Source organism: Phalaenopsis equestris, unplaced genomic scaffold (assembly GCF_001263595.1).
Source record: "Phalaenopsis equestris unplaced genomic scaffold, ASM126359v1 Scaffold000270, whole genome shotgun sequence".
NCBI classification, from domain to species: domain Eukaryota; kingdom Viridiplantae; phylum Streptophyta; class Magnoliopsida; order Asparagales; family Orchidaceae; genus Phalaenopsis; species Phalaenopsis equestris.
Genome location: NW_018164712.1, coordinates 20,350 through 45,058, shown reverse-complemented (window position 1 = coordinate 45,058; position 24,709 = coordinate 20,350).

Below are 24,709 nucleotides of genomic sequence, written 5' to 3'. Positions count from 1 at the left end.
GTGAATTCAGTTATTTAAGATGTAATTAACTATAGGGGCTTGCCCTTATATGAAGCTTATTCAAACACAGCTTAACATAAACCCTATTTAATTCTTCATATTGAACACGGGAACTTGTCGGCAAATAAAATGGTTTTGCAGACCAAATGGATGTCATACATTTCTTAGTTTATCTGATTGAGCCCTACCCTCAAGTCTTGTATTTATATTTCGGGGTAGATACAGGGTTTGAGGTATAGTACTCTTTCATTTAAACTGTGAAAGATATGGGATCAATTTGATTTCATATTTTTCTAAACTTATATATTTGTAAATTAAATGCCTTTCCAAAGCGGGTGACGGGATTTTGATTCTGGCGACCGCCAGCTTCCAACGGGCAACTCCTTCACAGCACAAAATAGATGCCGACAGCTTCCGCTGGGGACTAGCTTCTCTCTCCATATTAATCAAGAAATATTATCTTTATACATCGATAATGTGTTCATGTCCCTCATGAACCAAATTACATTTCTTCTGTTGGGATGCTTTACCCATTTCTGTCTTGGAAAAGTATGGTCAACTCTTTTGGACTTCAGGACCGTATGTTCAATAACCTTTGAACAAAGATGTTCAAGAGGCCATTAAGGTTTTTTTTTAATCTTTGTGTGGGGTGGCACCCCCAATAGATGTTTGGTGGACTAGTTCCACCTGAGCATTGTGCGTTGCAAAGTTGGTCCCACATTGGGTTCTAAACTGTACTTTTTTCCCTTTTGAGTTTGATTTGTTATTTTGCAAATTAAATTAGATTATGTCATGTTGCGCGTGCTCTTAAATTTTCCTTATATTAATTAAATATTTCTACTTTCAAACTATTTTTACTAATTTTTAAAATTTCCATAAATTAAAGAAAGACATATCTAGTCTACATATCGACCTCTGTTAATTTATAGTGCTCACACTAAGATTATGAGGTATTGGCCAAATAGCCAACTCCAGCACTTTCTTTTTTGAAGCTACTGCAATGGCGTTTCCAACGCTTACCTTTTACTGCAACATGCTGACGAGTCGCGATGCTCGCAATGTCACTCCCACCATCAAGTTTGGAGTCGGATTTGAAGATCTTGAGGACATTCTCGAGAAAGCCTCGTTCGTTATAATGAAGGTCTTCAATCTAGAGGTTCATGGACCGTCTACCGAGTTTAACCTAAACTTCCCTTAGGATTTTCCTTCTTGCAAGAAGGTCAAGAATACTGCCACCATGGCACCTACCAAGCTTGTTATTCTCGTTTCTGCTAAGGGAAAAGAAGTTATGATCGTTCAAGTCCCGACTAAAAAATTGGTTGTCCCACCGTCTGTATTTAAAATAGGATCAAGTTTGAGGTCTGCACCGTTAACCCGAACTTAAAGGAGAAGCCACAACAAGAAATTTTAGAGGGCTACTGAAGCTTGAATTTTTAAGGAAGTACTTGTTGATGATGTTCCTCGCTAGGATAAGTTAGAATTACTGGACGCCTATCCACTTCTGCAATGGAGTAGGTTCCATCCCTTAATGGATTCTAATGGGTACAAAAGTATCCAAAAGATTGCTGATACTTTATCGTCACTTCATGGACATGGTGGGGAGAGGAAGAAGACTACTCCTATCACCTGAGTCAGTATAGTTTTCCAGAAACTAGCTGCCAAAGAAAGTTGTTCAGTTGGTGAATTATTCAAACGAGTGGGGTGTGCAGTATCCCCTCGCATGAAGAAAAAAATTCTAATAGACGTCAGATCTACCAGACTATCTCAAAATTAACTGAAGTTTTGTCTGCTCGCATTCCTATCTGGTTCCGCTTGGGAAGTAGAATTGATACCACCATTGATAATATCGATTCTACTGCCACTAGATTCACGGGTCGTCGACCAGTTAAGTCACGTCTGGGTCCGAGAATTCTTAGTGTGAGCAGTCACAAGGATGTTCTTAAAGTTCCGATTAAAAAGACGAAAGGTTACCCAGTATTGTATCTGGTTTGTGCCATGGGGAGCGTACTTCTCTTCGACATGTCGATGTTTCTCCTGAGACACCCTGTCTCAAGACATCACCGTCAAAGAAAAAGGTATGGGTACCTATGGTTGTCGTACCTATACGGTCTAGTATGCCCACAGGGTAAGATCATGGAATGAAGCAAAGGTCCAAAGTATCTGACATTGTCATAGTGATTGCCACCGAGATGGATGAGAAAGTGGAGGATGTCCAACAAAGTCCTCCAGATCTTAAAAGATTACAAGTATCAATAATTGAAGAAGAGTTCAAAAAGCTCAGGGTTGAGATTTCTGAGTTAGCCCAAGTACATGGAGTTTCCATCGATAATGATGATGATTTTGTCTTCAATGATTACCTCAAAGAAGATTTCATGAATATCCATGTAATCAAGGCCAGAGCCGCTACATTTGCACACGAAGCTCAACCTGTCGTCAAAGAGAACACCATAGATGAGTTGCGTAGGACAGTTTTCCTAACGGATGAGAAAATTAGCCAAATGGAGAAAAGAATGGAAGAGATGGCCGCTGACATGAACGCCATGGCCACAGTTCAGGGACAGTCTCAACCCCCACATTTAGACTCTCCAGAAGTTAATCAACCGGAAATTATATACATCATAGATGAAAGCAGAGAAATTGTCTCAGCAAGTAGAGATGATCAACAAAAGAAAGATTCTCCATCAAGTGCCATACCAGAAAAGGAACTTAAGCAAATGGTCGAGCAATTTTGGGAGGCCTTAACCCAATCTAAGGGTCGTGCATGGACTTTGAAGGCTGGACTCTTTAAAGGGTAGACCCTACCCGGACCCTACCCTAAGGGTTTTGTGTCACCAAAAATCATTGTGTCACCAAAGTTTAAGATATTTGACCATACTGGAAATCTCAGGCAACATATAGCACATTTTTGAGCCATTTATGGTAATACAGGAGGAAACAAAGCTTTACTTATTTGATAGTTTGTCAGCAACCTGTCAGGGATCACTTTTAATTGGTATGTCGAACTGCCCAACGGATCAGTCAAGTCATTCACAAAATTAGAACAATTGTTCTTGGAAAGATTTGCTAGAGCGTAGCATCATGTGTCTATTAAAGATCTCGTGGTAGAGAAGCAAAAGCCCAGTGAGACTTTAGTGGAATATATCTTAAGGTGGAGAAACCTTAGCATGAAATGTGAACCTCAGCTACAGGAACATCACGCAATTGAGTTCTTACTTAAAAGCATTCATGGGCCAGTAGCTTTCATGCTCAAGGGACTCACCATTAAATCCTTTGAGAAGCTACTCAACAAAGCCAGCAATCTTCAATAAGAAGTTAAACATATGGATTCTCATTAGAAGGCCGACAAGTCCAGGATGACCAGAGTATTTGAATATAAGTTTGAAACTGTGGCAACGGTTGATAAAGGAAAGCAACCAATGAAGGTACATGCAGAGAATTCTCGTCAGTCGTCATCACAACATGCTCAACAATAGACACAGCAGTATGACCAATCTAGCCAGCAACCGCATCAAGGAGGATCATACCGAACAGAAAACAAGAAAATGTCCATTGTGAAATGCAGGAAAGTGGTGTACTCCTTCATAGATGAAGCTGTACTAAAAATATTCAGAAGTGTCATGAAGAAGCCTGAGTTTAGATTACCAGATCCAAAAAAACCCGAAGAGGGAGACAAGAAGGATCAACCAAATTCTTGCCTGTATCACATATTTCTTTGACACATGATAGAGGATTGTTTTGTCTTCAAGGATTGGATCGATAAAAATCTTAAGGAAGGAAATATAACGATCCCGAAAGAATATATAAATGAGCCTGAAAAAGATTTTATAAAAATGATTTTGGCTGAGCCAGTTTCTCTGATTGACCCATATATTGGAAAAGATGGATGGAGTATAGTTTGGAGCAAATCATCTAAGAAAAAAATGAACCAAATCCAGAATGCATCTGCACAAGCTTCCGTTTAGAGTCTTCAGCCTGCTAAGTCAAAGATGAAGATTTCGCCAGGAGATCTGTCATCGTCAAAGAAGAAGAACACCACCATGAAGACTGATAGCACAGGGGTTAGGATAGGGGTTGCCTCTACTAGATTAGTTGTCTTAGATTCGGGGAAGAAAATCCTCGAACCCCTAACCTTGTATGATTATCTTTTTGTCCCTCCGGGGTCTTATGAATAAAATGATTATGATTTCAGCTACGTTTTAATTGTTTCTATTGATAACATAATTGATTGTGACAGATCTAACATCGATCTTGATTCCCAAAATAAACCTCAAATTGTACTTGAGTCTGATGAACTCGCTAACAAGACTGAAGAAGACATCAACAATGTCAATTACGACTTCATCAGAAGTGATGAACCAATCCTTAAGTACCACGACACACCACTTTCTATCAACTTAGAGCTTTTCGACAAAGAAGAAACACTAAAAGATTCAACAGTTGTATCTCAAGAAGAAGAAATCACAGAAGTGAACTTAAGGAGCGAGAAAGTGTTACCCCCAAGGATAGCTCTGACAGGTAAAGGAAAGCAGATAGTCACTCGAGAAGAGCTACCTCCACCTCCATCAGTGGAAGAAAAACATAACTAAGAAAAAATTGGAGGATCACGAAAAGTGGATTATAATGTGCTAGCTCATCTTAGGAAGTTGCCAGGCAGATTAAGCATCCACGATGCTATAATCCTGTCAAAGGATATGAGAGAGTGTCTGGTTATAGCTTTGCATGACATAGAGATTTGTTTAGCTTAGTTGGCCATCATAAGATGAAGTTTGCTCATTGAAAAAATAGGTTGGGGTAACCTTTACAGATGAAGACTTGCCGCTCCGTACAGCCGACCATAACCTTCCCCTCTATATCTCTGTTAACATCGACAGATTTGTGTTGTCTCGAGTTTTGGTAGATCCTGGAGGATCCCTCAACTTAATGAGTCTACGGACATTATTATATTTGGATATTTGAGCTCAAGAGCTTACGACTGATAAAATGATGCTAAGAAGATTTAACCAAAAGGGAGAGAGAGCCCTTGGATCAATTGCATTACTTATAAAGGTTGGAGAACTAGTAACAACCATTAAATTCCATGTCATCGATGCCGAAACCTCTTTCAATGCCCTACTGAGTCGACCATGGATTCACAAACACAACATGGTTCTATTGTCTCTACACTAGTGCATTAAGTATTTCAAAGAAGGGTAATAGCATTACATCAAGGGAGACTTATAGCCATTTTTAGTTCATGAAGTTGACATTCATGAAGATACAGCCTATTATGCGCCTCCAAAGAAAACTGTCTTCTCTTTCAAAGTTGTGACAAACAAAAGGGAAGATTCAGAAGAATTATAATTGAAGTGTCATTGAAATCCACTTCAGCAATCTTCCACTACTATTTTGCAACAAGTTGGTGGGGATTCTTTTAGTTCGCACACCTAAGGTCGAGGCCGAGGACGTGGACAAGAAAGAGCCAATCCTACTGTTGAGTGGAGTAGGCTGACCATCAACATTGATGATGAAGAAAGTTCTGAAGATCAAATAATGATGACGAAGCAAAAGAAACCTTAGTACGATATATCTTTAGAATATATGGAGAAAAGTGAATATGAGACAATGTATCATCAGTATACCACCATGTGAACACCACGACCCTTACTCTGATTCTTCCTCAAAAGGTCAAGAGTTTAGAGGTCAAGGAGGTCCGTAGCGCTGGTTCAAATCTAATCTAATTTTATCGTGCTTCTACTTCTACTAATCTTGAAAATCATGTAAATTTGGATGAGGATACTAATGAGTTAATGGAATTGCGTTAATGGAATTGCCTTTTGGTTATGGAATTGCCTTTTGGTTACTTTTTTCCTTGTGTACAAAAATTAATTCAACAGCGACATTTTCCAAAACAAATGTCAAAAGATAAATTACAACTTTTTGATAAATTATGGGATGTTAAAAGTCAAACTCCTAACTTGAAAGAGGGTCTCAGACTTGGTACAGTCGGACCAGTCGATGATTTAGAATTTTGCATGGTTGATACTAGTGAATCGGAAGGATGACTTTACTGATCAGCTGATAGAAGATGCTCCGCCAAAATTTGAGGAAGAAATTAAATCAACTGTTGATGAATTGAAGGAAGTCAACCTTGAGACGGAGAGCAACTCCGACCTACATTTAGAAATTCTATACTCAACGATGAAGAATCTATAGAATTGTTCAAAGTTCTAACAAAATTCAAATGTTGCTTCACTTAGAGATATGATGAAATGTTAGGACTGTTAGCAGAGGTTGCAGTTCATAAACTCAGGGTGGACAAAAAATATAACCCCAGTAAAACAAGCTCCAAGAAGAATGCACCTCGAGATAGAGCAGAAAATCATTGTCGAGGTGCTGGAGGAGCAATATCCCACATGGTTAGCTAACATGGTACCTGTCAAAAAGAAAAATGGATAAATCCATGTATGTGTCGACTTCAAGGATTTGAACAAAGTTTATTCAGAGGATGAATTTTTGTTGCCAATAGTAGAAATGATGGTCGATATTGCTTCGATACATGAAATTTTCTCTTTCATGGATGGATTGTCTGGATATAACCAAATCAGGATGGCTCCCGTGGATGCAGCACTTACAACATTCAGAACACCGATTGGAATTTTCTGCTACACAATGATGTTATTTGGATTGAAGAACACTGGAGCAACATACCAATGAGCTATGTCAAAGATTTTTTACGACCTTATTCACAACCAAGTGAAATGCTACGTGGATGACTTGGTCATAAAAGTAAATGAAAAATATACAATTTGTATGATTTGAGGATTGTTTTTGAAAGATTACAAAAATACAAACTTAAGAAGAATTTCTTAAAGTGCGCCTTTGACATTACCTTAGGGAAATTTCCAGAATCTATTGTTCGCATCGGGGAGCTAAGATCAACCCGAATAAGATTAAAGCTATCTTGGAAATGCCTCTACCTAAAATCTTAAAACAACTACGATTCTTTCAAGAGAAATTGGCGAATCTGAGACACTTTATTTCTATTTTCTCAGGTAGGTGTCAGCCCTTCTCAACATTAGTTAAAAGGGACACCAAATTAATTTGGGAAGAGAATTGTCAGCGGGCTTTTGAAGACGTTAATCAATATTTAATGACACCTCTTATTTTGGCAGCCCCTATCCCAAGAAAACCTTTAATACTTTATACTGCGACCATAGAAGACTCTCTTGGAGCCCTCTTAGCCTAAGTCAATAAAAAGGGTAAAGATAATGCACTCTACTACTTAAGTCGTTGTCTAATACCGACGGAGATAAGGTATCCGCCTATTGAGAAACATTTTCCAACTTTGATTTTTGCTGCCCAAAAGCTCACGCATTACATGCTTTCTCACAAGGTAACTTTAATTTTGAAAGTTAATCTGCTGCAATATTTGATGACCCGACCAACACTTTCTAAATGTCTAGGAAGATGGTTGATGATTTTGTTGCAATTTGATATAACTTTTCTTCCCCTCTGTACTATCAAGGGATAGATTTTTGTAGATTTTCTTGCTGCACACCCACTTTTAGCTCGGTCCATCTTAATGATGAATTACTAGATGAACAAGTATTACAAATGGAATTCTCTAGTGTGCAATCCTGGGACATGTACTTAAATAGAGCTTCGTCAGCCAGAAAAGACAAAGGATGAGGCACAGTTATACTAGGTAAAGCAGGAATTCGTTTGATCTTCATCACACCAGATAAGTGTATGCTGAGATTCTCTTACCACCTGACAGAGCTGTGTATCAACAACAAAGCGCTAATCACCGGGTTGGAATTGGCAATCTCGATGGATATAACAGAAATTGTTATCTATGGAGACTCACAACTCGTCATCCAACAAGTCGCCGAACAATGCAAGATTTTAAAACCAAGGTTAGCAGAATACTACCAATACACAATGAATCTGCTTGAGCAGATTACCAATGTAACTTTCTACCGGATTCCTCAGGGAGATAGTTATCTATGGAGACTCACAACTCGTCATCCAACAAGTCGCCGAACAATGCAAGATTTTAAAACCAAGGTTAGCAGAATACTACCAATACACAATGAATCTGCTTGAGCAGATTACCAATGTAACTTTCTACCGGATTCCTCAGGGAGATAATGTCCATGTTGATGCTTTGGCAAAACATGCAAAGGAATTAGCATGTCCCCCAGAGGATTCAATTGATATCACAATACAAGGAAGACAGATTTTGTCTCGAATTGACCTAAAAAATCTACACAAGCTCGAGAAAGAAGAAGAAATAATGATTGTAGTTGTTGATATCAACAAAGATTGGCGTAAGCCTTTAATAGAATATTTACAAACTCGGAAGCCCACATCAAAAGATGGGCTATGTTGTACGCTTTAGTGGTTGATGTCCTCTACAAAAGATCATTCGATCAGATGTGGCTGCGATATCTGAGCAAAGCAGAAGCATAAAATATTTTCAAAGAAGTACATGTCAGATTGTGTGGTGCTCACCAGTCAGGGCCAAAGAGGAAAATGAAGATCAAAAGACTCAGATATTATTGGTTGGCAATGATGTCTGAATGCATGGATACAACCAGAAGATGTCACCAGTGTCAAGTGGAAGAGGTAGTCTTGCACCAACCTCCGAATGTACTACTCCCAACCGCTGCTTTGTAGCCATTTGAGTTTTGGGGCACGGATATATCAGGTCTGATAGACCCTTCATCCTCTAAAGGACACAGATTCATAGTTGCCGCTATAGATTACTTCTTTAAAGGTGCATAGACAGTGTCGTTACGAGAAGTTACAACAAAACACGTCCTTCAATTTTTCAATAGCCAAGTTGTCTACCATTTTAGAGGTCCGCGCAAAATAATTTTTGATAATGGGATAGCCTTCAAGAGCAACAAAATCAATAGTTTCATCAAGCGGCACGTGATAAATTAGAGATACTATACGGTCTATTATCCCAAGTCAAATGGCCTGGTTGATTGCTTCAACAAGACACTGGTACAGATTTTGAAGAAGACATTAGAATAAAACAAAAAAGATTGGCAAAACAAACTGTTAGAAGCCTTATGGGCCGACCGGACATTTTTTCACGACTCCCACTCAGTGTACACTCTACATGTCGTATACGAGTTTGAATCCATACTACCACTAGAAGTCCAGATGCCGTCTCTCCGAGTCACTATTGCCAATCAACTTACAATAAAAGAAAGTGCAAACTCAAACTTGAAGAGTTGGAAAGTCTCGAAGGAAAATGACTAGAAGCACAACATCTCTTTGAACTTTACCAAACAAAAATGGTACATGCTCGTGACACATTGGTCCTCCCAACGACATTCAAAGTTGGTGATCTTGTTCTTTATTTTAAAAGACTTATTCTTGCATGCCACAAGATAGGTGAAAAATTTGAGCCAACTTGGGAAGGACCATTTGTCATAGAAAAAGTCTACTCAGGAGGAGTCTACTAGCTGGTGGATTTTTGAGGTGAAAGACCCATGTTATCGATCAACGAGTGATACTTGAAAGCATATTATGCTACTTGACATTGCTTGAATTGAAATTTTGAAATTTTGATTGTTTTGAGGTTATTTATTTGGCCAAACGTCTATGACCGGGTCTAAAGTTTTGTAATAAAATTAATCTCAATAAAATGAAAACTTATGAATTTACATACTTTCATTTTCTTTTTTCTACTTTTAAGTTTAAAATTTTACTAAATTAAACAAAGTATATACATAAATAAATGATCTTCTCACCAACATAAACTAAAATTTTGCGTAATAAACACTTTCTTTTGTTCTTATTCCTACTAAATTTCAACCACTGATGTTTTTCATTCATCTAAAGAGAAAATGTCAGGACAGAGGCTAATTTTTGCTTGCATGGATGGCTAGAATCTTGCACTTAATGAGGAAAGGGCATCGTAGGGTGGCATCATAGAGTTTGACATGGATTTTGGTTAAGTCGATGTAGACTATGAGGGTCCCCTATTTGACGTGGTCAGCTGTCGAGAAAAAGAAAGGCTACCATCACTATTGAAGGTCAACACCAAGGATGATTCATCACTGAAGGAGAATAAACTAATAGTGCAACAAGATCTGATATAGGGGACTAGTCGCCTACCATTTATGATAACCACACCGACTGGAGGCCTTGTCACTGTCAATGATGAGAGACTACTAGATGCTGAGTTACGAAGGATGCAATGCAAAAATTCCAATCATAAAAAACATAAAGCTTTCCTACGTGAAAAAAGAAGATGCCAGAAAAAAGCAAAAAACTTGCTTACCTCGATTTCTGAGGGGAAAATCTATGACCCGGGCATGAGAGAGGCTTCCTCTAGCTTGCCTGCCATAGAGGATGAGTCCGAGTTCACTGCAGAGTCGATGATACTAGAGGTTTCAGATGATCTTTGTGCAAGTTATCTGACGTGCAACGCTGAAATTCCCACACAAACACCAGCTACAAGGGCATTTGTGGAATGCTCAGACTGCAACATCCTCCACCTAGAACGCTATAATACTCTCGAGGAGTACATGTCTGTGGATGATGAGTTTCACATCACCGATCACTTAATGGAGGATGTGTGTGTTCCGTTGGATACAGAAACAACACCAACAAGGGTTCCTGCTAAAGTTGAAATGAGGGAGCATCCTTGACAACAGTCAATCATCACCACGACAGAATATTATAAAATGAGCATAGTAAACAAGAGGGAATTTGAATTTTATGAAGAAGTTCAAGGAAGATTCATCAACATACTAAAGGGCTTGGAGCTGTACACCAGAGTCTTCTTTGAAAGCGACGAAATAAGCCTTCTTGATTGTATATAAGACCTAAGGGATAGGGGTCGAGCGTGTCAGGGATTTTAAGTAGGTCAGCTCTTTGGTTGTTGTTATAATTTCACCAAAGATAGACAAGGAAATCCCTCAGGGATTTTAAGACATGATTAGGTGGATCCATTACCCCCTATGATAATGTGGATGATCAAGAGGATGGTTTGATGGAGCATACTTCCAGCCAATTGCATTCCTAACAGCTGCATCATCAACATCTACGATGAAGGTGACTGCATACCCCCACATATAGACCATCATGATTTTGTGAAATCTTTTTGCACGGTCTCCTTCATGAGTAAGATAAATATTCTATTTGGGAAACAAAAAGATGTCATTGGCCCCAGTGTGTTTAGAGGATCCATGGAGATTCCACTACGAGTAGGTTTAGTGCTGGTTCTTAAAAGAAATGGAGTAGACCTTGCCAAACACTACATCCCAGGAGTACGACACCGCAGAGTGTCTGTAACTTTCAGAAAGATGAATAGCAACAAGATGCCATACATATTCCAACCAGATCCAGAATTAGAATAGTTACAACCTTACCAGCTATGAGAGGGTTGCACCTCTAAGCACATGCAAAAGGAACTCTTGTCCTAAAGCGTTGCTTAGTAGGTCAGCTCGATCGGGAGCTTACTCCACCGAGGATGAACAGTTAGGGGATACCTTTTTGTAATACGTTTTGATACAACATATATGATGCAATATGTATCAGATATGCTCAGCTTATGATATGTACCCAACATGAGATTTTTTCGGATGTACTTTTGATGAGTTCAGCATATTGTACTTTTTTTTATGCTTTAGCCTATGTTCACCTCTTGTTTGAATTAGATTAATGAAATATCTTTCAAAATTCTATATGTTTATTCAATTACCCTTTTGTGTGATGGATAAAGAGCGACAGAACCATACGTTGGTTCAGAACTACAATAAACAAAGAAAAAAACAATAAAAACTTGATAATAATAAAATTCAAATAAAATACTTTCTTTTGAAAATAAACCAACAAATATTGAATTTTAAAAATATATTTTTGATAAATAAATGTGACAAAAATGACACAAAAAGAAAACTAGTTTGTTGAGTTGATTCTCTTGATTTTGAGGTCTCTTAATCTTTGCTCGTGCAGCACGACTTTTTTTGTCTACACTAATCTTCTTCATATTCTCGCGGAATTTCACATTCTGCACTAAATCTTACAAAATTTCCCAAATTTCCTTCACTAATACTTATTCTCACATGGCACATGTGTATGAATTCAACACCACAAATTCGTTATGCTATTTTCATATTGTTCTTGGTGATAGTACTAAGATGATAATTCTTTTCATTGCCACCCTTTGGATTGGATGTAAGTTCCAAAGCTTTCCTCTCTAATGTGACACATATCTTTGAGATTGGTATAAGACCCCCATGAATGGAACATGGCATCCGATTCTCTACACATATCTTTGAGATTGGTATAATACCCCCTTTAATGGAATACGACATTCGATTCTATGCATACATCTTTGAAATTGGTATAAGACCCCCTTGAATGGAACACAACATCCAATTCTCTACACATATCTTACACATATCTTTGAGAATCTTTGAGATTGGTATAAGACCCCCTTGAATGGAACACGACAACCTACCTCGGAATTAGTACCTAAATTTTGATTCCTATTTTTAGAGGACGGTACCTAAATTCCGACTCTCTTTTCGGGATTGATGCTTAAATGTCAATTCTCATTTTAGGATCAGTACCTAAATTCTGATTCTTGAGATTGATACCTAAATTTCATTTCTCATTTTGGGATCAATACCTATATTTTGATTACTTTCTTTTGAGGTCAGTAGCTAAATTCGAACTCTCTTTCTGAGATTGATACCTAAATTTTAATTCTCATTTTGGGATCAATGCCTAAATTTTGATTCCTATCTTTTGAGGTCGATACCTAAATTCCGACTCTCTTTTTGGGATCGATGCGGGATTGATGCCAAAATGTCAATTCCAATTTTGGGATCATTACCTAAATTCTGATTCCTATCTTTTGAGGTTGGTACCTAAACTCTAACTCTCTTTCTGGGATTGATGCCTAAATGTAAATTCTCATTTTGAGATGAGTACCTAAATTTGGGTTCCTATCTTTCGAGGTCGGTACCTAAATTCTGACTCTCTTGTTCGGATTGATTCCTAAATTTAATTCTCATTTTGGGTTTAGTACCTAAATTCTGATTCCTATCTTTCAAGGTCGGTACCTAAATTCCGACTCTCTTTTTTGGGATTGATGCCTAAAGTTCAATTCCCATTTTAGAATCAATACTTAAATTTTGATTCCTGTCTTTGGAGGTCGGTACCTAAATTCTGACTCTCTTTTTTTGGATTGACGCCTAAATTTCAATTCCCATTTTGGGATCAGTAACTAAATTCTAATTCCTATCTTTTGATTTCAATACCTAAATTTTGACTCTCTTTTTTGGGATTGATGCCTAAATTTCATATCCCATTTTGGGATCAGTAACTAAATTCTATTTCCTATCTTTCGAGGTTGGTACCTAAATTCTGATTCTCTTTTTGGGATTGATGCCTAAATGTTTATTCTCATTTTGGCATCAGTACCTAAATTATGATTCCTATCTTTCGAGGTTGGTACCTAAATTCTGAGTACCTAAATTTCGATTCTCTTTTTGGGATTCATAGCTAAATGTCAATTCCCATTTTAGGATCAGTACCTAAATTCTGATTCCTATCTTCCGAGGTCGGTACCTAAATTATGACTCTCTCTTCTAGAATTGATACCTAAATTTCAATTCTCATTTTGGGATTAGTACTTAAATTCTGATTCCAACCTTTTCGAGATTGGTACCTAAATTCTGATTCTCCCTTTATGGAATTGATGCATAAGTTTCAATTCCCACCTCAGACTCAGTACCTAAATACTGACTCCCTTCTTCCAAAAACACTTGAAACTTGATAATTTCAAACCTACTCTCCAATCCCAAGCGAGAGTTCCTACTCCTTGATTTTAATCTGATATTAACTTGCTAATTCCCCAGCAGGGACAACTAGCACTCAGTTCTACCTTCCTGTCTAGGTCTATTAACTTAAAAGTCTATATTGGTTTTTTTGATCTCCTCGGTCAACGACAATACACTTGGTGTGCTTGCCCAGCACACCCCAACTATTGAGGGTCCATTTATTGACCTCACTTTTGGTTGAGGTTTAGTTTTTCCTCTTCAATAGCCTAGGTTCTAGCCATAGGATTTTCTTGTTGACTATTCCTAGAAAACTAGAAAAGGAACCCTCACCATTAGAAACTCTAAACTCTAGCTTGCTTAACTTGAAGTTCCACCTATTGGTGTTAACCTCTAGCACTTAGTAGGTGGGGTTAGTATGGAGGATCTCAAGGAGAGTCCCCATAGGATTGCTTGACCTTAAGGTTGAGCCTGGGTGTTGGTCTTGAGCTAGTTCACTCACTTGCACTCACTATCACCAGGATCCACTTACAACCTCAAAGTCCAAAATTGTTGACTTTGATCCCTTGATTTTTTGGGAGACTCATTTATATGGTCCCCTAGACCCACTAGCCCTAGGATAGGGTTTAGCTAGGACCAGTGCATAGAGGACCCAAATAGGGATTTCATTGGTCCATAGTTCATACGAGGTGGTTGGCACTCTAATTCTACCAAAATATCCAGCCTGACCTTTTGCCACTAAGTCGACCCAAACTACCTAAATGCCCATGAAAGCTAAATTTGACCAAAATTTTCAAGTTTATCCAAAATACCCAAACTTATTTAAAAATCATTTCAAACCATTTCAAAACACCCCAAATTATGCAAATCCACCCAAAAATTCCAAAATTACCAAAATACCCTCAAATTTGCCAAAATTACAAAAATACCTAAGTACTTCAAAAATTTTCAAACCATCCAAAATCACTTCAAATGTCTCTAAAACTAATTTGGAACCTTCAATTCAACCGAATTTGGCCAATTTGACCATTTTGACCAAAAAAGTACTTCAAAAATTTTCAAACCATCCAAAATCACTTCAAATGTCTCTAAAACTAATTTGGAACCTTCAATTCAACCGAATTTGGCCAATTTGACCATTTTGACCAAAATTACCAAATTGCCTTTAAAGGTTTAATCTCTCCAAACTCATCCCAAATGTCTATTAGTTTGGCCCCAATTCACCCCAACGCCAATCCTAAACTAAAATTCATCTTTCACATGATCAATCTAAACTAAATCCAAGTTTAATTTAACCATGCTTTAAGCTTAATTTTGATCCAAGTCAAAACCCCCAATTTTTACTATATGACCCAATCTCATCCAATTGAAATTCATAGCCCACTCAACTTCCTCAAATTGAATCCTAAATTCTTCCTAACAATTATACACATCAAATTTGACCTTCAATTGGCCTTGGAGAAGCCTCAATTTCATTCAATTTTAAGCCAAGTCCAATATCCCCAACCTTGCCCCAAATTGGCTATATTCTTAAATTCCACCATATTGAATGCCCTAACCCCAAAATTTGCACCCAATTTATATTGAAAACCATTGATGACATTCCTATAGACCATTTTAAACCATCAATTTGGACTTAGCCCAACCTTAGCCAAACCTAGACCCAAGTCTAACCCAACTCCCCTAAATTGACCAACCCTAAATTGACCAAATGCCCAAAATCCTCCAAATTGAACCTCCAAACCAAATTAAAATCACTCTAAATCTTTTCTAAAACCTTCTTGAAAATCTTCCACACAATGTTAATCAATCAATTGAGCTCAATTTCATGGCTAGCCTAAACCAAGCCCAACTTTTAGCCATTTTGACCCAAATTGAACCCATTCACCAAAATTGACTTAGCCATGTTAAATTCATCAAATTAGGGATTCCACCGCCACCAAATGCACCCTATGGACCAGACTAAATCACCTTAAATCACTAAAATGAGCTATGGACCAAATGTCCCCTAATTTAAAGGATGTTATCCCATTTTTTGGCCTTAACCAAAATATCTCGTCCATCATCACTTGCCATTGAGGGTTAACCATAATTAACCCTCTCCCTGGCTCACCTGACCACCTAGCCATCACCCCTGGCCTTGCCGGCCGGCCTAGTGGCCGAAAAATGCCAAATCAAACCAAATTTCAACCCTAGTGGCCAGCTCATCCTAATGGCTTCTTAGAGCTCCTTAGCCCTCCACATAAGCACTATATTCCACCCATCATTTGGCCCTGGTGGCCAGCCCTAGCTCTAATATTTAATCAGCCCCTCCATGGAAAAAAACAAAGAGTTCCAAATTCTTGGGGAAACTATGCAAAAATCTCACGAAAGACTCTCCAAGCATCCCTAAGCTTAATCCAACCATCATCCCCATCTGATTTCCATTGTGAGAGCCCAATTTGGAGCTCAAACTTTCAGCTCAGAATAGAACATCTCTCCACAACTCATTGAACTCAAATTAATTGTGCACACACCATCCCTAGAACAAGAGGAGTTTATTTCCTATCAAAGGCTCCTCTGAAATAGCCTCTAGCATAGCTTTAGGCCAACATTTGAATTCGAGCCAGATCAAAACATATCTAAACAATTCCCCAAGGCTTGAGACTTCATCTGGAGGTTTGTTGGGTCCAATCAAAGCTACCACAACCATCTTATTCAGGCCTCCCCTTTCAGACAAAGGTATTGAACCTCAACCCTAATATGAGCCTTTTTTGATTCATTATACGTATTTACTGTACGTATTTACTGTATACGTATTTACTGTATTTCATAACGTATATACCATATAGATAGGTTCATCTTGAGTAGATGAAGGTTTATAAACAAACCCCATGTACTTTAGTTGAGCCTAGGCGAAGATCTTAAGGTTTTAGTGTGAATGGCTTATGGGTTAGGTCACTTGAGGACGATAACGGAGAGCTGTCCGTTCGCGCGTGTATCAAACGGACGAGGTGATCGAGCCTGACAGACTCTCGATGCGTGAACCGCGGGCCATGTGGCAGCTGAGTTGGATGGCCGTGACAAACGTGACAAACTCATAGGTTGAGTTGGCGTTGCATGGATAAGTAGAAAAATATGAATTTTTTGAATCATTTTTAATGCCTAAAATTTAAAAATTCATATCTTTCTCTAGAAAAATTATAAAAAATAAAATAAAAATACCCTCTTGCTCAGTGAATAGAGGAAAATAATGTTTGCTAAAAATAAAAAGTGTTTGTCAAGTATATGATTTTCATTTATTTAAATACCCTCTGTGGTATTTTCACTCTCCATGACTAAATATTGTTCACCACGACTTAAAAATTTTAAGGCTTATTCCTCATTATAGAGGGGATCTTCTCTAATTTTTTCAAGGTCAGAGGGCATATCTTTACTTCTAGCCTTAATTTTCAAGCTAAAGTGACCATTTTGGCTTATTTTAATTATATAAATCAAAATATCAATTGGAAAGTTATGGAAAAAATTTTTGTAAGTTTCTTATGGTTAGAGAAGTCTAGGAAAAATATTATGATGTTTTCAATTATTTTGTACATTTTAATGTTTAATTAATTAAAAATATCTTCTATTAATTTATGTAAATTAAAAATTGAAAAAAATTAACAAAATCAATCAAACATTGTTCATAAAAATCTTGTTTATCCATTGTAAAAATTTGAAAATTATTTGAATAAGTTGAAGCATTAAAATTGATTTTCTAAGGAACCTTGTATTTTTGTATGAATATAATTTTAATAAATTAAATACACCTAGGAAAATTGTAGAAAGTGGCTTTCTGAGTTTCTTGTGATTAGAGGTACTTAAGAAAAATAAATATTATTTTTTAGAAAATACTTAATTTTTATCCTTATTTTAAATTATAAAATAATTAAGAATAATTAAACATTTGAAAAATAGAAAAATATTTCAAAATGTGTCTAATTACCCTCTGATCACTTGGGACTAATTAAAAATATTTTTCCTAATTTTCCTAGAAAATAATTTTTAAACGGCTTAAAAGTGGAATTTCATTTATTTTCTCATTAAAATAATAATAATAATTTAATTCAAAAAAATCATGAAATTTTGCCTAAGTATTTCTCTGACCAAGGGAAACTTCTAATAATTTTCTCATAAAATAAAATTTTATCTTGGAAAGCCAAATAAAATAATTTCTAAAAATCTTAATTTCTGAATTTAAATAAGTAATTAAATCAAATTGAATTTTGAGTGTTCCACATATTATCCTCTAAATATTGTAATTACCTCATGGATATTGCACTCTAAACCCTCAAAGTCATTTGAGTTGTGTTTAGTGAGTTATGAGGTGAAGTGTCCCTAGGGTGAAATAGTCCTTTGGACTTTGGCGCCTTAATCAAAATTTAGGATTAACCAAGAGAATATGGGTAATTTTGATCTTAATAAACATGTTTGGATGACTAAAATACAATGGGGTTAAAAGTTAGAAACTCATTCACCACCCATGCACAATATCAATAAAACCATATTCCTCCTCATCTTCATGACTTGGAAATCAATTAAGATCAGACGATTCTTAAGTGATGGGCTTAAGTCGGAAAGATGATAGTTTACTTTTCTTAAGCCTAACGCTAAGGATGATATGATCATTCAATAAGGATACATATCACTTTAAAATCAAATTCTTGATAATCACCATTTCACCTATCATGATTGTTAAAGGCTTAGTAGTGATCTAAGCTCGACGTCTAAACTTAATTGATTAGACTTAGAAGATAACATGATTGTTGATTAACATAATTAAAAACTAATATTCTTAAGTAATGAATTGGATAATGTAAAAGAATGAGATACATTAAATATTGTATGTGCCAAATAATAGCAAACCTATTCTTTACTCTTTAGTCTAGGCATAAATAACATTGACTAATCCTATGCTTGTTTACTGAATCCGTGGCTAGGCTGGGAGGATACCGGCTCTCACTTCGGAGCTCCCACATTCCCCTCGCCTGAGGGCTAACATCTCCACTTTAGTGCTCAAACAATAGGACCAAATTGGGGATTTTAGTCTGTCACCCTAAAATCTTCAATTCTACGCCCATCAAAGTATATTTTCTATTTATTTGCATTCAACTCCCATGAACTTAACCATCCATGAAATTTGAACGTGGTTCTACTTTGTTGAGAATTACACAGCCCTCTTGGGTCTTAATGCAATTACAATGAATTTTAACACTACAACAGACCTTTATTGTAATGTAAATAAAGTACAAGGAAAAACCATCACATTGATAATTAAATCCACTTCTAACATGCATCACAAAATCCGAAACATGAATTCTACTCATTACAAAATAAAAGTAAAATGAAAACAACGTCATAATCTTCTCATGCCATTATTTCCAAACAAGAAGAGAGAGTAAGAGAAACCCATCACAAAACACAAAGAAAACACAATAGAAACTTCATTTAACCAAAGTAAATCCACTAGATAAGTGTTTAAAAAAATCTAAAGATAATGAAGAACACAATACTTAGCTTTTTCCTTTGAAAGAAATATGAATATCTTTGCCATAAAGTCTCCCGCCGATCCATGCAATGCTAGAACATCTCCTTACAAATTCTCTCAAAATCTCCTCTCGAATCTCTTCAAAAGGTTAGAAATATATATTTCTACTCCTATTCTAAAAACCCTAAAATTTCTCCACACTTTTCCTAACATTCCTCACACAAAAAACCTTTTTTTAACCTAATTCATTCTTTTAAAGTGTAGGGACAAAGTTTGAAGAGTTTCCATAAGGATCCTTTCAAAAAACGTCCAAATACGTTGAATTTTGGCTCATAACCGTCCCGGGCGCCGTCGGGGGGCTCAAGGGCGCCGTCGGCGAGCTTTTTTGTCATTTTTCAGTATTCTTAGGTAAATCTTGTTGTCGGTGCCGTTCTGGGGGCCGTCGGCTGGCAGACTGTGCAGCTCCACCGTTTCGCTCCATTTGGCGCCATTTTAGCTTTGTTTCGCCCCATTTTAGTTGTGTTAAGTTCCTAACAGATAGCCCTACAGAATAAACATGAAAACAACCTTCCTTTAAAGTGTAATCTCATTCAAAAATATGCAAGAAGTGTAAAAGAGATTAAGCATTGAAAGACTTATCGAAAGGTGAGAAAGCAAAGTTTCATTTCTTGCTTGTTTTTACTCCAAATTGCACCATTTTTGTTTCTTTTTGCTCAAATGACCATAATTCATCATACATATCTTAGCGCAATATCATCAAAATTAGTGTAAAATAGGTATGAAAATCTCAACATATTTTTCTTTGGTCAAAATCCTCTAAACTTAACTATTACTTATCCTCAAGTAATTTTAGTACTACATAAAAGTTATGATCTATTGTAGTAAATTTTTAATTTAAAATTTAAGAAAAACCTTTAACAACTTATATTCAAATTCTAAGTCTAGGAGTACTTAGTAATCAAATTTAAGATTTTTGAATCTCTATTCATTTCAAGAAGAATTGCAATTTGTCATATTAAGGACATTTAGAACATTCATATGAAATAGAACTTCATAAAGACTTTACTGGGAATGCTACTAATACTCCAATATAAGTTTAAAAGATGAAATAAAGCTCCTTCCTTAAGATAGGTCTAATGAAGCGAATTTTTGATTAGGCATCTCCTCAAGCTTCTCCTCACTTTTATATTTTTTTATTCTTTTCTTTTCTCTTTTTCATTTGGATTTCTTTCAATCCTATATATATTTCTTTTCTTTTCAGGGATTGCTTTCAATTATTTCTTTTTCCTTTTTCAAGTGAGGATTATTATATCTGGATAGCCTTTAATGATTTTGAACATCACCTATATTTCCCTAAATTTGAAACTCAAAGCATTCCTTTACCTTATAAATATTTCATAGCTTTTACCTCATTGAGCCTCAATCTTTTCTTCTCAAATGAATTTCCAAGATTTTTAATACTTCAAAATATAGTTTCCTTTACTTTAAATAGTTAACTATAGTCTTATTCTCTTATACTAATTATCTTTATCTACAAAATTAATTTTCATTACAAAAATATTCCTTTAAATCTATCATAATATTTAAATATCTTTTGTTTTCTTCCCACCCCCAAACTTAAATTTTTCAATATGAAATGATACTGGTGGAAAGAAAAATTGTAAATATAAATCATACCTCAGTACTTTAGGCATTTTCATCATTATGAAATTTTTGCAGTCTTAAAAATTTCTACTTCTCCTGGTCTGTAACATTAGGAGCTTTCTATACATATAAATCATTAGAGAATTTGTTGGGTAATGAAATTTTGAAATAAGTACAAATCTAACTCGCATAACATGTATCAGAATTGAAATATAAAAATGTTCTTCAATTCTTATAAATTGTAACACAAACACGCAAACAAGATAAATGAGGTCAATTCTTCCTCCATCTAATCGCATCTCACTAACTTATCACTAACTTACTTCCAATTTCTAACACAAATATATTGGGTGCTTATAAATGATTTTATAGATTCTAATCCCAAAGAAAAGATTATCCCTGATATATTGGTTCACATGCACCAACCTTTTATATATTAGTTCTCGAGCACAAACACCATACATTATCATATCCCAATAATTAAGCACCTCCAACAGTTATAAGTATAGTGTAAAATCATCCATAAGTTACTCATCAAATAGGTTCGCGACTCTTATCAAATGAAAACAATGTCCGAGAAAGGAAGTAACAAAATTGAGATGGAACTATCGCTGTAAAAATTCATAATGTCTCTTTAAAAAACTCAAATTTGGGTGAGACCCTAGTTGTAGTGGACTCGTCAATCCAACTACTGCAAGAGAACATACAAGTCTAACCATAATAAGAATTTAAGGAATCATCTCCCTTATGACACACAAAAAGTAAAAAGTAAATCAAAGTAAATCAAACCACTTACAATCCAAACATCTACCAATCGTCAAGTAAACTGATCAATCCACACTAAAGTAAACACAATACAACACTAACAATCATGACTCTTAAGCATACTAAATCAAACCACACAGATAACTATGGGTTGCCTCCCATAAAGCCTTAGATTCCAAACACGCAAAAGAAACTAGCCCGACAAATGATTCCACCTGGCCTTCCTCCTAAAAGCTTCGAGAAACAACCACCAACGGATGCTCCACACTCCAACACACGAAAATCAAATAGAATCCTACAAAGTCCTCGAATTTAAATTTTTCATTTTGCTCTTCCTTTTCATATTGATTCTTATCATTGTTCCTCATATTTCCTTCTATATCCAATTTTCTTCTATTGATTTTCTCAATTTGCATATTAATATCATCCTTGAAATTTATAAGAAATTGATCTTTATATGATAATTCAAGATCTCCCAAATCAAGATCTCCCAAATTTGATCTCCCAAATTTTGGATCAGATTCTCTCAAGATAATTCAGATTAAGGATCAAATTCTTCTATGTTACTCTTCTATTTCAACATTGTCCGGTTTTGAAATTATCACTTCTTTCCCTCAATATTAAGTAAATGGTGGAGGTGGTCATTCTGTATCTATCTTATTAAAGGAAATAAGTTTTCTGTTTCCATAAGAATTTCTTCCATTGGTCTTTCAATATCCTTATCTTCTTTTCTCAACTCAAAGTTTTTTTGAAATATATCCTCAAATTCTCTTCCAAGTCTTTGTTCAATAATTTTATCTTGTTCATCATTCAATTCAGGTTTTTCTTGTTATTGAGTCAAATCTAATGATATAAAAACTGGTGGTGTAGATGAATTCCGTAAATTTGTAGACTTTAAAATAGTATAGGGTACATTCATCTTAAGTTCATGAGATTTCTCAACAGATGGAATTAAAAGTTTACTATTTTTGGTAACGTCCATCATTTTACACCTCTCATGAACATACATACAGTCTTCTTTAAACAACATTTTAGACTCATCATGAAAGCCCATTTCGATCTCATCTGTTAACTTACTCTCAAAACTTTTCTGGAAATAGTTTTTACTTAGATAATCAATTTCATCCATCCAAAAACAATCATCATCTTCCTCTCAGCTGGATATTTCATAGCCATTAGAACATCAAAAGTGGTTTCATGGTCATTAATATTCATAGTTAACTTTCCTTTTTGCACATCTATCATAGCTTGTCAAGTAATAAGAAAAGGTTTACCCAAAATAATAGGAATATCTTTATCTTCCTTCATATCTAATACAATAAAGTCCATAGGAAAGATAAATTATCCACTTTAACAAGCACATCTTCTATAATTCCTTTTGGATAAAGAATAGATCGATCATCTAACAGAAGGGTTACAGTAGTGGGATAAATATTAGCTAAACCTAACCTTTTAAATATAGATAGAGGCATCACATTAATGCTTGATCCTAAATCACATAAAGCTTTTTCACATAATCTTTTTTCCAATTACACAAGGAATTGTAAAGCTACAATGATCTTTAAGTTTCTGAGGAAAATTTTTTTGAAGTATAGCGCTGCACTCCTCACTTAGTGCAACTATCTCATAAACCCCAAATTTCCTTTTCTTGTTTAATATCTCCTTCATAAGTTTTGCATAACTTGGCATATGTTTCAAAGCTTCAACGAAAGGAATATTTATCGTTAACTTCTTAAGTACTTCAGGAACATTTTTATCCAACTCATATTGTTTATATCTTTGAGGAAAGGTCTTTCTAAATTGATTTTAGTTGGAGATATTAAATTTTCCAAATCCTTAGAAACATGTTCTTTAGGTCTTTTAGTTTCCTTTGTTTCTCTCACAACTTCTTTCTCTTTTCTAACCACATCCTTTATTTTCTTCCACTTCTTAATTGGACAGATTTAATTGGACAACTTCCACTTGTTCATTAGTGTTCTCTTTAGGGTTGATCTCAATGTTATTAGGAAGTGTTCCCTGGGGTCTATTGCTATGTGAATTAGCAATTTGTCTCAGTTGATTTTTTATGTTTTTAATCACAATATTTTAACTTTGCAACTGGTTTTCCATTTGCAATGCCACTTTTTCCATAGACATCTTCTTATTCTCAAATTGTTGATCATTGTTAGAGTCCGGTGGATATGAAGGTTTATAGTTTGTGTTCGCCTGATTATTCCAACTTCCATTAGGATTTGCATGATTATTTTTCCATTTTTGGTTTCTACTGTCAGTAGTATGATTCCAGTTAAAATTAGGATGGTTCTCCCAACCTGGGTTGTAAAATTTAGAATATGGGTCGTTTATGGTATTTAAAGCATCATATAATAAGTTAAAATCAATCATATGCCCTAATGAACTTTCCTCACTTACTGGAGTGAGTTGAAGTTGGTTCATGCCAAATTGGTCCAACTTCCTTGATATTGCGGCAACTTGAGATGCAAGAATTGTAATCACATCTAAATCATGAACACTGGCTACTTTTTTAGGATTTACCCTTGTAGAGGGCCATTAAAATTTGTTTGCAGCCATATTTTCATTTAACACATACGCTTCATCAAATGGTTTTGACATTAATGATCCACCAGTAGCAGCATCAATTATAAACCTAAGGGATTCTACTAACACATTATAAAAATTTTGAATGATTAACCAATCAAGCAGAGCATGATGTGGACACTTTCTTAGTAGTTCCTTAAATCTTTCCCAAGCTTCGTATATTGATTCCCCTTCATACTGACAAAATGAGATAATATATTTTCTAAGTTTAGTAGTTCTAGAAGGTGGAAAATACTTAGTTAGGAATTTCTGAGTTAACTCCTCCCAATTTTTAATAGACCCAGGTGCTAATGAGTATAACAACATTTTAGCCTTATCTTTTAGTGAGAAAGAAAAAAGGCTTAGTCTAACAGCATCGTCTGACACACCGTTATAACAAAATGTAGCATAAAGTTCTATAAAATTTGAT